Raw genomic sequence first — 21,775 nt, 5'->3', positions numbered from 1 at the left:
GGTGAAGCCGGCCACATTTACCGTCGATGCCCCTACTGACAACTGGGGCTGTGCGGGTTCCACCCGAACGACCCGCGCCCAAGGTACGACGAACGTCCTCGTGACATCGAAAAGTATCTCCGACTTTCGCCATCTTCAACGCCGCTCCGCCGTGAGTCCCGCTCACCGTCGCCCAGACGTTCAGCGTCTCCAGCGCCACGAACCCGCCGAGAGAGCCTGTCACCCTTGCCTCGCCGGGAAAACTAAGTGCGGCAACGCTTGGAGGTGGCGTTGCCGAAGACGACCGAAGTAAAGAGCCTCCAAGAACGCCGGAGTGCTCCCACTCTCTCGACGCTACGCATCACAACGACGTCCCTGCATCGGTGTCCAACAACCTACCCCGTACGAAAATGTCAGATTCAGGCCGGAATGAAAAATGCCGGTTCCGCCTAGACCCAAAATTGGGGCACCAGCTTGTATCCAGCCAGGAACCGCGCAGTTCCAGTCCCATTTTTAAACCCAGGACCGTTGCACCGCCGGAATTCCCGCTGCGCTCACCACTGGACTCTACAAAAGAATTTCGCGTTATGCCCTTAGCCGTTACAAGCGAGAGATCGTCGTGATTTCAGACCCAGGCGGAGTGGGTCTGAAATCGCGACGATCTCTCGCTTGTAACGGCTAAGGGCATCGCACGGAAGACTTCTGTAGAGTCCAGTGAGCGCAGCGGTAATTATGGCGGCGCACACGGTCGTCCAGGCGTCGTCGCGTCGTCATTAAACAGTGCACGGAACACACACACACAGCACGCACAAGCACAGTATCCAGTGTTGAGTGCGTCGGGAAGTTCCGGCGGGCAAGCGGTATCCGAGTTGGTAATTATGGCGGCGCACACGGTCGTCCAGGCGTCGTCGCGTCGTCATTAAACAGTGCACGGAACACACACACACAGCACGCACAAGCACAGTATCCAGTGTTGAGTGCGTCGGGAAGTTCCGGCGGGCAAGCGGTATCCGAGTTGCCCAAGTATTGTCACCAAGCACACCAGAGCAACCAGATGCCGAGCCAAACTGCAATGGGTCGGCAGCTTCATACTATATAAAGATTCAAAGCCGAGGTCAGTGGGTATCCATCCAGGGCAACGATGGGCGCGTCAGTATCCGTGCGCCCGCAGCGCGAACGTCGCCGCCGGCCGGCAGTCCGACGGGAGCGGAGAAGAACCGAAACTGTCGAAGCGCTGCCGCTGACTGCAACAGACAATGAATGCAAGGCGCGCGTCGTCGCCAAACACGGTGCATGGAACACACACACACACAGCACGCACAAGCACAGTATCCAGTGATGGAGTGCATCGGGAAGTTCCGGCGGGCAAGCGGTATCCGAGTTGTCCAAGCATTGTCACCAAGCACACCAGCGCCAAGCGCATCCAGATGCCGAGCCAAAGTGCAATGGGTCGGCAGCTTCACACTGAATAAAGTTGCAAAGCCGAGGTCAGTAGGTATCCATCCAGGGCAACGATGGGCGCGTCAGTATCCGTGCGTCCGCAGCGCGAACGTCGACGCCGGTCGAGCGCCGACCGACCGTCCAACGAGCGCGAAGAACAAAACTAAACTGACTCGCAGACAAAGCCGGGCGCGCGCGCAAAGAACGCCCGCTCGCAGCGCCCGCGTAGGGGATGCAGCGGAGGCGCCTGTCCCTAACACGTGACACGCGAGAGACCGCGCAAGCGGCGAAAGTGGCGTAAGTTCTCCGTGGTTCTCCGCCATCCCCCCCCTCCCTCCCCTCCTCCAGTCACGCATTTGCGCGCCCACAGTTTGCGCGCCCGCTGGCTGGGAGCCGCTGGCTGGGAGCAGACCCTACTGGAACAAGGGGAGCGGATCAGATTCACCGATCACCGTGCGATTCCAGTGCGTTGCGTCTCTCTGGATTCGACTGGTTACGCCCAGAATCGCGCTGATCGGAACTGTACAGAAGTTCAGAACTCCGCGGACCCGAACTGGGACCGCTCCCATCTGACATTTTCGTACGGGACACATCATTATCGACGGCCACGACGCATCGGCACTCGTGGACACCGGAGCAGACTACTCAGTCTTGAGTGGGAGGCTCTCTCGCCGCCTGCGAAAAGTGACAACGCCGTGGGAAGGCCCTCAAATACGAACCGCCGGTGGGCACCTCACCACACCAGTCGGGCGATGCACTGCTCGTGTCGAGATCCACGTTGAGACGTGCCCTGTGAAGTTCGTCGTTCTGCGAGAATGTTCCAGGGACCTTATCCTCGGAATGGACTTCCTCTGTGAGTATGGCGCCGTCAGCGACCTCGGAGCAAACCGGTTGACGTTACGAAAACCTGTTTCACCACCGGAGGAACCCATAGCGACGTCGTCTGCGGTCCGAGTCCTCGCAAGCCACGTGAACTTACCACCGCGGTCGAGTGTTTTCGTACCCGTCGGGATCACTGAAGCTTTCTGCGGCGAAGTTCTGCTCGAAGGAAGCCTCCATTTGCTTCTTGGAAGAGGAATAGGCGTCGCGAGAAAAGTTGCTGAACTTCAGGATGGCCGCACTGTGGTTCTCGTGACGAACTTCCGAAATGAAGCGCAACACCTCACAAAAGGTGCAGCCGTGGGCCAGGTCGAGGAACTCCGAAACTCCGCCGCTATCGCCGCCATTACTGACGAATCCTCGCCACCTCACCAAGACAGTACGTCGCCAGCGCAGCTCGACATTGACCCTAAGCTTCTGGGCCTGAAACGACGACAGCTCAGTGACCTCCTCACCGAATACCGCGACTGCTTTGCCACGTCGTCAAAGGTACGCCAAACCACCGTTGCGATGCACCGCATCGTTACCGAGGACGACGCGCGGCCTGTGCATCGGTCACCGTACAGAGTCTCCGCTAAAGAAAGGGAAGTGATCCAGGAGCAAGTTCAAGAGATGCTGAACGACGACATAATCCAACCTTCAAGCAGTCCCTAGGCCTCTCCAGTCGTACTAGTTAAGAAGAAGGACGGAACGCTTAGGTTCTGCGTGGACTACAGGCAGCTGAACGCGGTGACGAAGAAAGACGTCTATCCACTCCCCCGCATCGACGACACGTTAGACAGGCTGCGCCACTCCCGACACTTTTCATCGATGGACCTGAAGAGCGACTACTGGCAGATCGAAGTCGACGAACGGGTCCGAGAGAAGACAGCTTTCGTCACGCCGGATGGGCTGTACGAGTTCAAGGTGATGCCCTTCGGACTGTGCACGGCGCCAGCAACTTTCCAGCGGGTCATGGACACCGCACTGGCAGGACTGAAGTGGTAGAGCTGTCTCGTCTACCTCGACGACGTCGTAGTGTTTTCCAGCGACTTCGACGAGCACCTACGACGACTACGAGCTGTTCTCCAAGCCATACGGACCGCCGGACTCACCCTGAAGGCCGTCAAAGTGTCGGTTCGCCTATGACGAGCTGAAGTTCCTAGGTCACGTGGTCAGTAACGAAGGCGTTCGCCCCGACCCAAAGAAGACTTGCGCCGTCGCAGCATTTCCAGCGCCGGCAGACAAGAAGGCCATGCGAAGGTTCCTTGAGCTATGTGCCTACTATCGGCGCTTCGCTCGAGATTTCGCAAGGATTTCCGCACTGCTCACAAGCCTCACGAAGGACGCCGAGAAGTTCGAATGGGCCGAGGAGCAGCAGCAGGCATTCGACGAGCTGAAGCGACATTTGCTGGCGCCTCCTGTTCTTGAACCTATTGACCAGGATGCGGAAACCGAGATTTTACACGGACGCAAGTAACGCAGGACTTGGCGCGGCACTGGTTCAAGTACAAGAAGGCATCGAGCGAGTCATCGCCTACGCAAGTCGGACATTGTCCAAGGCGGAGCGAAATTACTCCATGACTGAAAAAAAAATGCCTTGCGGTCGTCTGGGCGATCACGAAGTTTCGTCCGTACTTATACGGAAGCCCGTTCCGCGTAGTCACGGACCACCATTCGCTCTGCTGGCTTGCGAACATCAAGGACCCGTCAGGACGCCTTGCGCGATGGAGTCTCCGACTACAAGAGTTCAACATGACCGTAGTCTACAAGTCAGACCGCAAGCACAGCGACGCCGACTGCCTGTCCAGAGCTCCCGTCGAAACACCTTCCGACAGCAGCGACGACGATGACGACGAGTGTTTCCTGGGCGCAGTGAACAGCGACGACATGGCCCGACGTCAACGAGACGATCCTGAGCTGCGCGCACTAATAGAGTACCTGGAAGGGCATGGGAGTGCCATACCTCGTGTTTTTTCACGAGCCCTGCCGACCTTCGCCATTGGACAAGGAGTTCTCTACAAAGAGAACTTCGGCAACAACAACTCGACGTGGCTGCTGGTAATCCCGACCGACCTTCGAGAGGAGATCGTCCGAGCATGCCACGACGACCCGACGTCCGGACACCTTGGTAACAGCCGGACACTGGCCCGTATTCGGGAAAAATACTACTGGCCCAAGCTGCCGAAGACCGTCCATCTCTACACGCGATCGTGCCATGAGTGCCAGCGACGCAAGAAACCGCCGTCAAAGCCAGCAGGTTGCCTTCAGCCGATTCCCCCTCCAACCAAACCGTTCCAGCAAATTGGAATGGATTTGCTGGACCCTTTTCCGCCGTCGACGTCGGGAAATCGCTGGATCATCGTCGCAACAGATTATCTCACGCGGTACGCCGAAACGAAAGCCCTTCCTTCCGGAACTGCTGTGGAAGTCGCCAAGTTTTTCATTGAATCCATCGCCCTCCGGCACGGCGCTCCCGAAGTCCTGATCTCAGACTGTGGATCCTCGTTCATGGCCCAACTGACACAAGAAGTCCTTCGTCTCAGCCACACCAGCCATCGTCGCACCACGGCGTACCACCCTCAGACCAAAGGGCTGACGGAAAGGCTCAACAAGACCATCGCCGACATGATTTCCATGTACGTCGACGTGGAGCACAAGACATGGGACGAGGTGTTGCCGTATGCCACCTTTGCCTACAATACGGCCGTGCAAGAAACCACCGGGGTTACACCCTTTCAACTGGTTAATGGTCGCAAAGTGACGACAATGCTGGACGCAATGTTGCCCCACGAACCGGCTGTCGACGGAAGCGACGACGCCCAGGTGGTTGCCCAACGGGCAGAAGAAGTCCGTCAGCTCGCCAGACTCCGGATTCAAGCCCAACAACGTATCGACACTGGCCGCTACAACCTTCGTCGCCGGGACATCCACTTCCAGCCCGGAGACAGAGTTTGGGTATGGACGCCGATTCGACGCCGAGGTCTCAGCGAAAAACTCCTGAAGCGCTACTTTGGGCCTTACAAGATCACCCGACGCCTCGGAGATCTGAACTATGAAGTCCTTCTCGACGGAACACGACCATCAACGAGACGTTTGCCACGACCCGAGGTGGTGCACGTCGTCCGGCTGAAGCCGTATTACGACCGATAAAACTTTCCACTCTCGTCGACGAGTGAACTGTGAACTGTGGCTCGCGATTTTGCTGCCCTTTTGTTGTGAATTTGTTTTTCTTTCGTTCGTTTTCTGTTGCATCGGGACGATGCACTTTTACAGGGGGGATAATGCCGCGCGCAGGGGGCTGAGAAAGCAACGCTCGATCACGGACTTCTAGAAAGTTCTTTTATTCTTGTACCAGACGTAACTTATCGTTTATCCCTGCTTTTGTTGTTCTAGAAAGTGCGTGTTCATTCTCGCCCCGAGTGCGCTACGCTCGAACCTTCTCCGCCGAATCTTCCAGATAGTGACTCACCTTAGATAAGAGGCCGCCCGCGACCTTGTTGAGTCAGTCTCGCCCCAGCGTTTGACTCTGCTCTTACGCCGACTTCGACGCCCGCGACGCTCTGTTATTATCTTTCGTACCCATTTTATTTTTGGCACAAGTTCGCCACATTAAACGTTTATTTCTTCCTGTTTATTTATTGTTTTTGGTCACCACCCGTGACAATATAATAAGAAAGGCAGGGAGGACTTGCAGTTGTCCCAACTTCAGCGCGAGCTTCAATCAGGCCTTATACCATAGACACATCTATATTTACAATGCCTGGCAGTTCGACACCAGAGCCACATAGTGCCGGGTTGCAGATTCGGAGCGCGAGGATATGGCAGCACACCGCATCAAAGAGTCATTTCTCGGTAATCCTGGACGTCAGCACACAGCTTTTGCTGCGGCGAGGAACCGAAACACAGTTGTTCGCTCGGGAGAAGTGTGTTTCGGCGTCTCGCCGCAGCGGGGCGCCAGTCATGCGGGCTTTCCTCTCATCTGTTGTCTGCCGCTCCACTTTTTCCATTTCGGCGGCCGCTTTTCCTGGCGATCTGCCAGGCTTTGTTAGTATATAGGAGGCTATGCTTATACATAACGACGTCTCGTGAGCCACGAGCGTGCACCCGTAGCGAAAGCACGGCGAAAGGCCACGAGCCCCCGTTCGAGGCCGGCCGTTCGAAAGATACGACCTGCTGTTCACACTTTGTCTGTCTGTAACTTTAGAACCGTTTGGCCTGACCAGGGGTCGCGCTGGAGTGGCACTAGTGGCGTCGCGCCGTGGCGCAAATGCGCTCTAATGCGGCGATCGCTTGTGTAGTTATGCTGCCAGTTTCAGTGGCGGGCAGCGCGTTCGGAATATTACTGCTACTTTCTGTTTGTTAAAACACGGAGATTACGTTTCAGGGAAACCAACCGCTGCAAATAAAGGTTGCTTGTGTGCTAGGTCTCCGGTTTGGGGGAGATAATCTAGGCAGAAGAACATATGTCGACAGCAAAGTCCGTATCGCACCTGTAAGACATCGCCCATTATATCCGCCTCAAGAGAAATGGTGTTTTCTTTTTGGTTTCGCTCACTCTTAGCTGTTCTGACAAAGATCAAAATGCTATTGTCTAAACTGTCTTTTTCCCCTACAGCTGCGCAGTAGCACATTTCTGAACTCAAACAAGTGTTCCTGAAATGTCTGAGTTACCGGCTACTGGAAGCATACCGCAGCGCTGTTTTAATGCATGCGAATGAGCTCAGCGAGAAGCATGCACAGCAACACCGAAACAATAAATAAAGCCATAAGAAAAAAGACAAAAAAAAAAACAAAAAAAACGGAAGCAGGACATCAAAATGATTATGTTCATCTGTTTTCAATATTCTCAGAGGGTCGAATAAAAAAGTTCGGATAGACACTGAAGACTGGTTACGTGTGGGAAAGCTTTCGTATTCCTACACGCAGCGCATTCCTACAAGCAGCTCGCCACGTCTTCCATTTTGAGTGCAGCTCATAGACGCCGGTTTCCGGGTTCAGCGGCGTCGCCATCGCCGCTTCCATCGCCGTTGTCGTCGGCGTCGGCGTAACCGCGCGTTGCATTATGGGACGTTTTCCATAACGACGTCACACGTGACGCCACTCAACCCGGGAAAAGCGTTCCGCTAAATTTAGCGGGAACTTTTTTTCGCTAAATATAACAGAAAATGTTTCCCGCTATGTTTGGCGGGAAACATTTTACCCTCGTGACGTCACACGTGGCATCACGTGAATGAATGTGATGTTACGTGAAATTTAGCCGAAAATCGTTTCGCTAAATCTAGCCGAAATATTTCCCTGCTAAATTTAGCAGGGACATTGACGTCCCGTGACCTCAACACCAGTTCAATTTCCCCGCTGAATTTAGCGGGGAAAGTTTCGATAAATTTTCCGCCAAATTTAGCGGGAAATTTAGAGAAAATTTCTCGTCCAATGAGAGGGGATCAGGGAAGGAGGAGGTGAGGGTATGGAGGGGGAGGAGGGGCATACTCTCCCCCTCATGCCCTCCCCTCCACCTTCTCAAGAGCTGTGCTCTAATTCGGCATTACAGAGAATTGTAAACGTCTGTCATTTCTTTCATACAACGCTCCGGCGGTGACGTCACGCTCCCTCACTGCGCAGGCGCGGCGCCCACCACCGTCTACACGGCCTCCGTCACGATGCGTCTGCATTGCTGTGCTTTTCTTTGTGTTTTATTTCTGAGGCCCGTTCGCTCTGACGTTCAGTATCGGACATGACGCGTCGAAGCCAATGAAAATTTAAGGCTCGCTTTGCTCCTACAGACAAAGCCGGCTTCGCTCCATGGGACCAGTTAATGCTTTCCCGTTAAAAATTTCAAACGTTTACTACACACTGCGACTCCTTGCTGTGTTTGCGCACACGTACTACTGCCATAAAACTGTAGAATCGTAATTCACGCGCGTGCGTCAGTAACGCTCTCATACCTTTATGAGTAATGCGAGAGACCGCCGATTGACCCCCAGAATTACTATGTTGAACACATTTGCGAACAACTAAGTTTCCCTGCGTGATTTTTTTTCTGCTTAGGCACAGTTGTGTTTTATATATCTAGAACCTCTGAACCACAAAAAAAAAAAAAAAAAAAGCTTTAATACTACTTGTTTCCCTCAGTGAAAATATGATGAATTCTGAATTTCAGTCGTAGAGTTTGTTATTTACCTTGCTGATGTGTCCCTCCCTCTTCCTTTTATTGATGATTTCGTTTTATATCAAACATTACAAGCACGCTTAAATTGGTCAACCCAGGAATGCTAGAGTGTCTAAATTTCTATCGTGTATCGGAAAGTAATTATGCCTAATGTAGCCTGGCTAACTACATCCTTTTACTATCTTATCGGAAGAAACGTGTAGTTGTTGTGACAAGAAGGAAGTTTTTGCGTTATTTATGCGCGCTCAAAATATTTGTTACAAGGTTTGGTTGTCTGGAGGAAGAAACGATGCCTTTGGGGCGTGGAACGTGTACGTCTTGATAAACTAACACAAAGCTAACCTAACATGCACGTAGATATATTAAGTCAACACAATATTAACGGGTAAATAATTAGTAATGTTCTGGATTCTTTTTACTACCGTTCCTGAGGTGAATACAAGTATAGAGTAGATCCATCTGGGGAAATTTATTTTCAAGTATACGTTCAAGTCAATGCGCATTGCGGACTATAGTTCTCTGTTTTATTTTACCTCATCTGTCTTTGGTCGCTTACTCACTTTCTCTTGTAAGCACCGGGACACGAAATCATCAGATGAACAAAGTGAAATTAGTTCTCAATTTAAATTTCCTTAAAAAATGGTAACATGAGTATTCGGGTTTTTTTTTTTTTTTTGTCGACAATTACGAAGAATCATTGCTTCTATTACATTAGGCTCGATCGGTTTACCTGCACCTCCAGCATCGGTGCAGAAAAGTGTAGACTGATGTACTTCCCGTAGTATATCAACAAACATACTGGAAGTACACCGCCCTAACCTTTTCTGCACCGGTGCAGGAGGTGCAGGTAAGTAGAACGAGCCTAGCATAAGCTATTTTACTGTTCACAAACATTAGCCTTGTCTTGGCACCCAAGATACTTCCGGTCGCTTTGTTTCGGCAGGACTTTACAACCTGCTCATGTCAAAATTCGTGGGACATCAAACTTCTCCGGAAATCACGCAGCTGGATATTTAGCAAAGTCCTTATGTTGTAATAGCCAACGTGTAAGGGGGGATAGGTCGTCCTACGGGAAGAATAAAAAATATCCAACTAACCTCTCGCTTGCCGTTCTTCTAGCTAACCACCATAAAGGACACTGGTGATAAGATATTTCATGAACGTTACAAGAAGCAATGCTATGGTGGGGATTGTTTGTACTCCCATTTGACCACCGCGCGTTGAGTCTCGTGGCCATTTTTTCAAGACATGGAGGCCTAGTTCCAGGTTTTCACGCAACGTGGCATATCGACCTACAGAGAGATGATGCCTTAAAAAAGCAAAATAGGACAAAACGGGTTTTCTGTTACCTTAATATGTACACCAACATTTCTGAACAAACTATCCTCTAGTATTCCTAATTTGAGAACGAAATGCAAGCTCGAAAAAGCCCTGGAAAATTTTAGTAAAGTGTTCCCTGGTTTGCTTTTATTTTTCTAAATTCTTTCTGTGGGTGTTATTTTACATGTTTCTATTTGCATACGGCTGGTTTCACCGATTTTAAGACGCTGCCAGTCAAGCTCATTGCGGCTGAGGCTGGTCTGACTTAACATTCGCTTTGTTCATTTGCAATATAATTATTTTTTTTATTATTATTACAATTATTGACTGATTTAAAAAAAGAAGTTGTCTTGAGAAAAATATATCAAAAACTAAACTTGTCTGTTTTCATAATCCCCTAAGAAATATAACATTTGATCATCCACTTTACATGCATACTTCTGACTGTGCAGACAGCAACTGCTGCACAGTGTCTTATGCAGATCAGGTAAAGTATTTAGGAATTGAGTTTGATAGTGCTTTGTCAAGGAATTTCCATATGTATTATATCTGTAAAAACTGAGAAAGGTGTCATGCTTACTCTATAACACGAGATCATTCATTCCTTATTCAACCAAAAAGATGATGGCTCAAGCGTTAGCGTACAGTGCTTAAAGGTATAGCATAACAATTTTTGGGCATGGGTCTGAGATATGGTGCCAAACAATTGATTAAGTTTTGGAAGGGATGTTTAAGAGTATTGTCTACGGCCCATGGTCCGAAAGAAAAGAAAAAATAACAACTTTAGGTTTGCCACCCTTCAATGGTTTATTGGTCAGGCTGTTGTACAGAAATATTTTGGAACGATGACTATAAAGAACCCCATATAGTATATATATCACTTCGTCGGACCGAACGTTATAATGTGCCTTCTATCGCTGCATTGATCAGAATGTAATACCAAAGGGACTAGCCCTCTCTATTCCACCGTCGTTTAATTTCATAAATTCAGATAACACCAAGAACTGGGACACCACTCTCCAGGCCACTTCCATGCAACTTCTAAAGATTCTAATTAAGGAGAGCCTAACTGCAATCAAACATCTTGACTTTAAACTAAAAACTGTCGTTGCCGAACTAACAGAGGAGGAGTTTAGTGACCTTAACGTATTTGCAGATAAAAAGCTCTATGAGTTTCAGATTGATAAGGCAAAAAAGCGCACCGTAATGGCCGTTCCTGTCAAAGGTTAACGATAATATATTGCCTTCCCTGAACAGTGTGTGCCATGTGACTAGTAGTCCTATTGAAACAAGTGATTGTGCAGTAATTAACCTATCTGATACTCCTCTGACCTTTACGGAGTGTTCAGTTTTACCTAGAGGCTTAAGATTCATACCCACCCCACATTCAGCAAAAGAATTCGAACTTTTAGATAATACACAGCAGTTCTCCCGGTGGTTACAACTTCAAACGTATTTTAATGGAAACGAAGGATGCAACGAAACTAGGGGTCTTGATAGCACAACACCAAATTTTAAGTTGAAGTCACACTGGACCCCAGACTCAAGCAAGACCAGCGTGTACATAAATAATTATGTACAAGTTATACGGAATGATATTTTTGATTCGCTTGCTAAAGCAACCACACAGAGGGTAATTTGTGTAGACGGGAACAACAGGTCCTTAATAATTTGAAGTCTAGGGAGGACGTCATTATTCGTCCTGCGGATAAGGGTGGTGGTGTTGTAATTATGAACAGGGCCGACTACATGCGGGAGGCATTGACCTAGCTTGAAAACCCAAATTTTTATCTACGTCTATCTGACGATCCTACACTGCGGCTTAGTATTATAATTGACACAACGCTCGAAGATCTACGTAATTCCAATAAAATTAACGACGATCAATACAATCACCTTCAGTCAAAAAACACTCATCCAGGTATCTTCTATTTGCCCATCAAGGTTCACAAGCCCAACAATCCAGGGAGGCCCATTATAAAAGGCATAGGCACAGCAACCGAACGAATTTCAGAATTTGTAGACCACGCTATTAAGCATATACCCCCCCCCCCCCCTTACTACAATCTATACGCAAAGGACACCACACACTTTCTTAATCATATCGACCATATGAACGGATCCGGATTAATATCAAAGGAGAGCATTCTAGTTACTATCGATGTGAGCTCTTTGTACACTAACATCCCACATAATGAGGGACTGGCAGCCGTGGAAGAATTCCTCTCTCTCCCTACCCTTCGTCTCTCGCAGACAGTAGCTGTATTCTGCGATTATTGGAATTAATTTTAGACTGCAATAACTTCATGTTTGATGATGATCATTATTTGCAAATTCAAGGCACGGCCATGGGGTCGAGGATGTCCCCAAATTACGCTAATATTTTTATGGGCAAGTTTCAGGAGGCCTTTGTGTGGACTTACGCCAGGATTCCCGCCATATATCTTCGGTATATTGACGATATATTTATCATTTGGAATGACACTGAAGATGCACTCCTCTCTTTTCTAAGTTACCTCAACGGTTGTCACCGTACAATTAAATTTACATGTAATTACTCAGCAGACTCTATTAACTTTCTTGACGTTAACGTTAAAAAGATGGGAAGCCATTTGGTAACGGAGTTGTACAGAAAGCCTACAGAAAAACGTAAGGTTCTACGCTATAATAGCTACCACCCAAAATGTAAAAAAAAAAATAATATACCTTACAGCCAATTCCTTCGGTTGCGTAGAATTTGTTCTGAAGAATCGAACTTTAAGGAAAACGTAACGTCCTTGAAGAACACACAATTAAAAAAAAATATCCTGCATCTATTCTCGACGACGCCACAAGAAAGGCATCCGCTCTGGAACGTAGCACACTCCTTGAATCCACACGACAGATTTACTCCAACGAAACAAAAGTGCCGTTGGTTATAAACTACTATTCGAACCTATCAAGCCTGAATTCCATATTGAAGCGCTATTTAAACATCCTACATGCCGAACGATAAAGTTAAAAAAAAATATTTCCCGAATCTCCAGTAAGCATCGGAATCATTGGAGGATGTTATGTCCCCTCGTATATATAAAAAAAAACCAATTCATGCGGCGGTTGTTGTCCTTGCCTCAACACTCCTTGCCAACTTTGCCCGTTGGTTTTGACCGCTGATAAAATTTCGAGCTACGCATAAGATTTCCACGTGAATATTAAACAGCATATCGACTGCGAAACCCCCGACGTGATACATATTATTAACTGCACGCTGTGTAGGAAGCAATACGTAGGAGAGAGTTATATTTTTATGAAAGAGCGATTTTATGGCCATAAGTCTGACATTGTAAATAAAGGACAAACACCGGTCGCTAAACACTTTAACTCTGACGTTCCACGACGTCCATACGCACCTAAATATTGTCATCGTGGAAAGTAGTTTCAAAAACGATATTACGCGGAAAAATGAAGAGTCCTTTTATATATCAAAATTTAAGACCTTAACCCCGCTTGGTATGAACATTTCAAAGGAAACTTTCATAGTTTGTTGTAGGTTTTTAGTTTTTAGTATACTGCAAGCAAACCATCTCACCCATCGCGGAGGAGAGCGGGGGAGAGCTAAATCTCTTTCAGGGGAGAGCTAGAAACATTGGGATGTGGGGACGTCGTCCGCTAATTTCCTTCTTCTTCCTTTATTTTTCTGTTTCTTTGCGTGGAGGGGGGGAGGGGGGGGGGGCGATCGAGCTGGGAGGCGTTTTAAGGAGTATTTCTCTGTATTCTGTTGAGCGGTGCCACCCACGTGTGATTTTTCTGGTGTCCGTTAACACACACTTCGGGCTTATTTATGACCTTCATTTCCTTCGGCGTTATACTGGCTTAGGCTCACTCGACTTGACCCCTGTATGTTATTTTTCTGGAACAGGAGCTCTAACTCTAACGTGACGGAGGCCGGTGCCTGTGATATATTTTCTTGGTTTCGCTAACGAGTGCCGCGACCACGTCCCCCTTAGTACTACTACGTTTTTCATGTGTGTTTTGTTGGAATGTAGTTTTTTCATGTTTAAGTGTTTTTACTTGTACTTTAATATATATGACTTTTTTCTTTTGCTTATTCTAATGTTCCTCCTCTTCTTTGGTCTGTCTAAAAACGCTTTGTAAATGTATTTTCTGCACACTTGAAAAAGGGAAGTCGCTTCCCGAAACGCCGTGTAATAAATAAAGCCTCTACTGCTGTTCAAATATTTTTCTACGTTTACAACTTTTTTGGTGAAGACTTGGTCGTTAATACAGTTAACCACGAATTATGGAAGCAGAGTTCGCAATTACTATGTGCCTTCAATGACCTTCCAGAAACATATAGGGTGTGGACTCTACAAAAACTCAAACAAATGCTCCAAGGTTTCAATGGAACAACATAACTATGCGTGAATGTGTGCGCGTGTGTAGGGGTTTTTTTTACATGATAATTTTTTTTATCACAGTCTAGTTATTGAAACTATGTGCATGTCTTTTCTCATCATATTTTATTGCATTACAGTGTAGATGCTGGATGGTGAGCTTGATACTGTTTGTGTGGGGGATATTGTGATTATGACCAGTAGGGTGCTGTCCACAAGCCTTTACTGACTTTGACAGACCCGCGCCTCGACTTTAGAAATTATCTGCACAAATAAATATAATATAATTATTTTTATATAGTTATCATGGTTAACTGCTGTCACGTGTAAGTGCACAGAGAGAGCTTGGAGTTTTCTTTGATTCAATCCTGCGATGTGACACTTACGTTACTAGAGTGGTTCAATTGACCTTGCATACGTTAGGTGCCGCGTCTCGTATAACGAAAGAATACAAAAGCTCGTCCGCTTCTTTCACGCTGAACTGTTCCTTAGTTAGATCCCAGCTAGAGTACGCCTCGGTTGTATGGAACGGCATTTCCGAAACTAACAGTTTATCTGTCGAACGAGTCCAGAACAAATTTATTTCTATCTTTAAATATTGTTACCTCCAGAAAGGTGATTTTTGTTTAAACTTTGGGTGTAATTCGCAACTCGTCAAGTTGTTGAGCCTGCAGCAGCGTTGAGTGAAGCTAGATCTGTTATTTTTGTTTAAGACCGGCACGGCTCGATTAACTCTCCCAGCCTTCTGTCCAAATTGAGCATTAGGGTTCCACGTGTGCCTACACGGCTCCATTCATATTTTTATATAGCTCCACATTTTAGCCACATAACCCCGATCCAAAGGTCGGCTGGCTGTTATAACCGCTGCTCGGATACACTAGATATTTTAGCTGGTGCGGTATCAAGTTCGCAAACGCTGTACGAAACTTTTTCTTGTAAGAAAAGGGCTGACCAGTTGAAGTGTTGATGATTGTAGTACGATATCCAAGTATTTGCTTTTCGCTCTCACACTTGGGGATGTCTCTGTTTTGTGCTTTTGATTTCCTTTGTTGATTTGAGTGTCTTTCGTACTTGTTAATATCTCTATTTTCAGACTGGTGAACTACGTTCCCCTTCTGCACTCGTGTGTGTGTGTGTGTGTTTGTATCTATGATTTTGCTCGTTTTTTTTAAAGTGTGCCAGCACTAAGACCGATTGGTTGTTCCTGAACACTTTAATAAACATTGATTGATTGATTGATTATTATTATTATTATTATTATTATTATTATTATTATTATTATTATTATTATTATTATTATTATTATTATTATTATTTATCTATCAGTACGTCTATCAGTACGCTGATAACACCCTCCTTACTTCGCGTCATATTAATTTCCCTTCTGCAGTCAACATTCTCCAGTCGAATGCCACCCATCTAATGGACTGGTTTGCGGATAGCCTTCTTGACATCAACAGCTCCAAAACAAAGCTTGTTTGCTTCCGCAATCCCCTTAAAAGACACCAAGCTACTCTCAGGTTTATTCTCCACTCCTCATGCTGCCATCCGTGTAACTGTGACCCGATCAAATCTGTTAACAACGTGAAATATTTGGGTGTTCATTTTGATTTCGACATGTCCTGGAACACTCATATGTCCTACTTATGCGGTAAATTACGAACTATATCTTGTATGCTCTATAACACACGGATGTTTATGCCCGTCAATGTTCGTTTTTTGTTGGTCCACGCGCTTGCCTACAGTGTGCTACGGTACGGAATCACAGTGTTTGGTATCTGTTCAGGTCGGTGGCAGGCAAAAGTTAACACTTTGTTAAGAGGCATACTGAAGAACATCCTCTACAATACGCCTCTTTCTGCCACTGCCGGCATTTTTGAAAGCCTTCAACTGCCGAATTTCCACTCACTTTTTATTCAGACCGTCCTCCTTCGCAATTTTTGGAGCAGTGATTACAAGACACCGCTACATTCGTCCCGCACATTACGCAGCTCTCCTCGATTTGTAGTGCCACGTTGTTGCACCCGGTATGGTAAATGCTCGCGCGAATCTTATGTGCCACGTGTCTTCAACGCCCTCCCGGACTATATTTATGATATCACATCACTGAAAACTCTAAAAAAAGAACTCAAGTGTCTTAACCTTGATAGTATTTAGTGCCTGCTCCGTGTGCGTTTATGACGATCGTGATGTGCTGGCTGCTATAGCTACCGCAGATTCGAAATGTTGCCTCTTCTTTTCTATTTTATTTTTGGTCTCCGTGCATTGTGTTATACTTTATTTGGGACTCGCGTCTGTAAGTGTTCATTCTATTTACGTTGTTACATTCATTTATACATTGCTTTCGTATGCTGTATTTTTTTTCTGTAATTAGTACTCTGTGCTACAATCGGGAAAGGGGGAGGGGGGAGGGGGAAAGGGGGTTGGGGCGGGGAAGGGGGTGGGGAAAGTTTTATTATCTTTCAGTTCTCATTTTGAAGGCAACGCCTTTACCTTATCATTTAAGTGGACTTTTCTAATTTTTTTTTAGGGTGTCATCCCACAAGCCCTTCGCTGGCTTTGATATGCCCGCAAACGTATGTCTTTAATAGTCCCACTGAGTCAATAAAATGTATGTATGTATGTATGTATTATTAAGAGAGAGAAGAAGAAGAAGTCCCCGAGAGCAGTCGTTCTTTCCGATTGTTCTTCAAATTTCCATTAGCTATTCATTATATTTCAAGCTCATCAACAGCCTGCAAGCAATCCGCTGCAGAGGTCAAGTCCTGGCGTCATCACGACCAGGTCACCATCGCCATTCATCGACCGCCTGCTCTGGTTGAGCTTTTGCAGCATAACCAAACCTAACCTCCCTGGCATCCATTACCAGCTCCACGCCACCTTTCTGGGTACGAGGTACTTCTCGAGTGGACTCAACGCCACAGAACAACCTGCGCGTCAAGAAGCACGGTATTTGTTCCTGTTTACTATCGCTATCCTCCCATGTCTTCTCAATCTCCATCAAAGTGTGCTAAATGCCACGAGAAGATTGTCAACGATGGTCGCCATATGTCCTGCGCCGACTGCAAAAGGTCACTTCACCTGGGGAAGATGTGCTCCGGTGTTGCGGAAAGCACCTTCAAAACCATGGGTGCTGCTAAAAGGGAGATCTGGCGGTGCCGTCTTTGCCGACAACAAAGTAGTGTGGCTGATTCTCAAAACGAGTCACTATGTGAATCTCCGTTGACTGGTGACCACTTTCGATCACTTGAATCTAAGCTGGAATGTCTTACCTTACTCAAGTCAAACGTTGAGTCCCTCCTTGATCTACCATCCAAGATCGATCAACTCTTGACCTTAAAGCCGGTAGTGGAAAACCTCAAATCCACCGTATCGGAGGTTCAGAAGTTCATTGACTTTTTGTCAGACAGGTATGACTCCCTATTAACGACAGCCACCACCAACTCCGCCTCAATTACAGAACTCCGCAATGAAACAACGTCTTTAAGAACAGTGATAGCGGAGCAGTCTGAAACCATCCAACATCTCCAAGAGGAGCTCAATGAGAGCGAACAGTTCAGTCGTCTCTCCAATCTAGAGATTCACGGACTGCCTCATACCCCAAACGAAAATCTGACTGTTGTTGTAGGCGAGTTAGCAAGTCAACTTGGCCTTCCTGACTTCCATCCAAGAGACATTCTAACAGCCCACCGTATACCATCTCGACGTGACATCCCTCCACCTATACTGATTAGACTTTCTTCGATGACAGCCAGGGATCAATGGCTCACCGCAAGAGGAAAGCTGCGGACTCTTGCAGCCAACGGGTCACTGCCAAAACTGTACGTCAACGAAAACCTAACCCGAAAGAACAAGGAACTGTTTTGGAGGCTGCGTGAGAGAGCAAACACAAGGCTGTACAAGTTTACATGGGTCAAGAACGGTAAGCTATTCACAAAGAAGACAGAATCCTCTCCAGTTGTCCGCATCCATCGGCTGGACGACCTAGAAAAGATTGTTTAGTCTCCTCTTTGCTAAACGGCTTTGTGAACATGGAATGAAAACCACTTAGAATAATGGAAGTACAGTTTTGTCGGTGCTCGGATTTTTTGTCCCTTCGAGGTTTCTTGTACCCAGTGAGTGATAGTGCTCTTGGTCTTTTACATGTAAACATTAGGAGTATACGCAAATATTGGGATCAGTTTATAGCAACTGTGAATGATACAATAGAATTATTCGATGTTTTTGTACTAACAGAAATCAATGTTAAAGAGGACTTCTGCAATGAATTCCGGATACCGGGTTATAAGGCATTCTTTTTAACACGTACAATTGGACGAGGAGGAGGAATTGCTATATTTGTTAAAGATATATGGTGTGCTGAAAGACTTGATGCAGATTTTCTTAGTTGCGAGTCACTATCACTGAATGTATCGAATTCTAAGTGGTCATTGATGTTGCTAGCTTTTTACAGGCCTCCGTCAGGTAATCTTTCGAGATTTCTGAACGAACTCCGAGATACGCTTCATAGTTTTCGGTCCATCGATGATATTTGTCTAATAGGCGACTTTAACATTGACACGCTTAAACCCTCCAAGTCTATTGTTTGTGATTATCTTAACCTATTGGCGCTCTTTGGTATTGAAAATTTAATTCTTGCTCCTACCCGAGAAGAACTTTTAGAAGATCATCTTGTGGTGTCATGCCTCGATCATATTAATGTACGCGTACCGGATATAATTGCGAAATCAGCAGTAATAGAGCAAAAACTTTCTGACCACTACTTCGTGGCATGTCAACTTATACCACAACTCAATGTTAAATCACCAAAAGAGACAAAAAAAATAATTGAAATAATTGATCAAACGAAGTTTGATAACTTGGTTAGGGCGAACGATTGGAACATTTTGTTATCTACTGACAACATTGACGACGTTTACAGAAGTTTTAAAGATCAATTTTGTGCATTTAGGGTACAAGCAAAAAAGGTCATTCCTGTGAGGAGACGTCGGAACGAACACGACTGGCTAACTGGTGACATTCTACTAGAAATTAGGTATAAAGATGCCCTTTGGGCACGATGCCGACGTTCTCCAAATAATTCTCAGTTGAAGACAGAATTTCGCAGTACACGAAATCGTTTAAACGCGCTGATACGTTCGGCAAAAAGAAAATATTTTCGAGATAAATTTTTTAAAGCAAGTTCAAATATAGCACATACTTGGTGTTTGGTTAATGAGCTACGAGGCAAGGGGATTAATAGGTCAATTGATCGCACACTCGAGAAAACATTCGGTCACGATACAACGCAACTGGTTGAGGATTTTAATAAATTCTTTGCTAAATTCTCCGGAATAGCCCGAGATGATTCTTTGTTTTCAGCAGGTACTCTAGACTCAAATGTTTCCTCGGCTTTCCTTCCCCCGATGACGGAGCTTGATGTCAAAACTACGCTTTTCAGTTTCAAATCAAACAAGTGTCCTGGTATAGATGGCATCAGTGCAGAAGACCTGCAGAGAAATTATGATGCTATAAAACACGTGCTCCTTTATATGTTAAATGGTTTCATTTCTCGTGGAAAAATCCCAGATGATTTAAAGAGTGCCTTAGTAAAGCCTTTGTTCAAAGGTGGGGAGCGTAAAAAAATTAACAATTACCGCCCAATTTCAATCTTACCTTGTATAATGCAAATTTTGGAAAAGCATATCCTCGATACTATGACGTCGTACCTTGATAGCTTTGATATCCTATCGTCCAGACAGTATGGGTTCGTCAGTGGCCGGGGGACCCAGCCACTTTTGGAAGATTTCGCTGATGAACTCCATCTTGCTTTTGAAAGGCATCAAGTCGCGTGTGCACTTTTTATTGACGTGGCGAAAGCATTTGACACGGTCAACCATAGCATTCTACTTAAAAAATTACATAAAATTGGATTCCGCGGCCCATTCCTTTCTCTGCTTCAGAACTTTTTGAGCGGCCGTACACAAGTAGTTTCTATAAACAATAGCCGAAGCTCCAAAGTAAATTTAAAAGCTGGAGTCCCTCAGGGGTCTATTTTGTCGCCTCTTCTTTTCAACGTGTTTGTCAATGATATGTCCAACGCTGTCTCCACATGTAAACTATTCCAATACGCTGACGACACGGTACTGCTCTCGCTCCATCTTGATTATGTTCCAGCAATGACGCTACTCCAAAAAGACACGTGCTGCTTACTTGACTGGTTCAAAAGAAATTGTCTTGAGATAAATATATCCAAAACTAAACTTGTCTGCTTTCATAATCCGCTAAGATATATAACATTTGATCATGCACTTTACATGCATACTTCTGACTGTGCAGACGGCAACTGCTGCCCTGTGTCTTATGCAGATCAGGTTAAGTATTTAGGAATTGAGTTTGACAGTGCTTTGTCGTGGAATTTTCATATGTCTTATATCTGTAAAAAACTGAGAAAAGTGTCATGCTTACTTTATAATACAAGATCATTAATTCCTAAATCAACCAAAAAGTTGATAGCTCAAGCTTTAGCTTACACTGTTTTAAGATATGGCATAACAATTTTCGGACATGGGTCTGTAATATGGTGCCAAAAAGTTGATTCAGTTTTGAAAGGAATGTTTAAGAGTATTGCCTATGGTCCATCGGCAGAAACCGAAGAAGAAAAACTAAAAGCTTTAGGTATGCCGCTCTTCAATGCCTTATTGGTTAAGACTGTTGTACTGAAATATTTTTGGAACGATGACTATAAAAAACGCAATATAGTATCTAGATCACTTCGCCGGACCGAACGTTACAAAGTGCCTTCTATCACCACGAATTATGGAAAAATAATTCGCAATTACTATGTACCTTCAATCTTCAATGACCTGCCGGAAAACATATATGGTGTGGACTCTCTAAAAAAACTCAAACAAGTGCTCCAAGACTTCAATGGAACAACATAACTATGCGTGAGTGTGTGCGCGTGTGTGTGTGTGTTTTTTTACATGATTATTTATTGCATCACAGTGTATTTATTGATACTATGTGCGTGGCATTTTTCATCATATTTTTGCATTACTCTGCAGATGCTGCATGGTGAGCTTGACACTGTTTGTGTTTGGGGGATATTGTGATTATGACCAGTAGGGTGCTGTCCCACAAGCCTTTACTGGCTTTGACAGACCCGTGCCTCAACTTGAGAAATTATCCGCACATATAAATATATTATTATTATTATTATTATTCTCATGTCGTACGCATCTTTCCGGCCTCCATTCCCTTCACCGTTGGAATCCGGCGCCGCCGTTTCTGAGGAAATGCTGCATCAAGCGTCAGGGGTAGGCGAGCGGGAAGAAAAGGAGGGGGGGGGGGGGAAGGGTGAGGGGAGTAAGGGTTTGGCTTAAGGGGCCCCTGAAAATAAGAAACAATTTTTTCAGACAGTCTCCTATGGACATGCATGTCAAGAAATTATTTTGCATGAAAAAAAAAAGATTTTTTTTAGCGCAATATTGACGGTGCTTGATTAACTTTAAATTCTGCGGGCAAAGTTGATCACCTTACGGAATGGTCATACACTCATATATATCCACCATAACGTGATGGCCAAGCCGATCCAGTTCTCCTCCACGCGCTTGAATTGGCGGGAGAGAGAAAACAAGTAGAAAGCAGGTGATTG

The sequence above is a fragment of the Ixodes scapularis genome, unplaced genomic scaffold (genome assembly GCF_016920785.2).
Source record: "Ixodes scapularis isolate PalLabHiFi unplaced genomic scaffold, ASM1692078v2 PGA_scaffold1__304_contigs__length_218370807, whole genome shotgun sequence".
NCBI lineage: Eukaryota > Metazoa > Arthropoda > Arachnida > Ixodida > Ixodidae > Ixodes > Ixodes scapularis.
The sequence above is the reverse complement of the archived record's forward strand: the minus strand, read 5'-3'. Positions refer to the sequence as shown.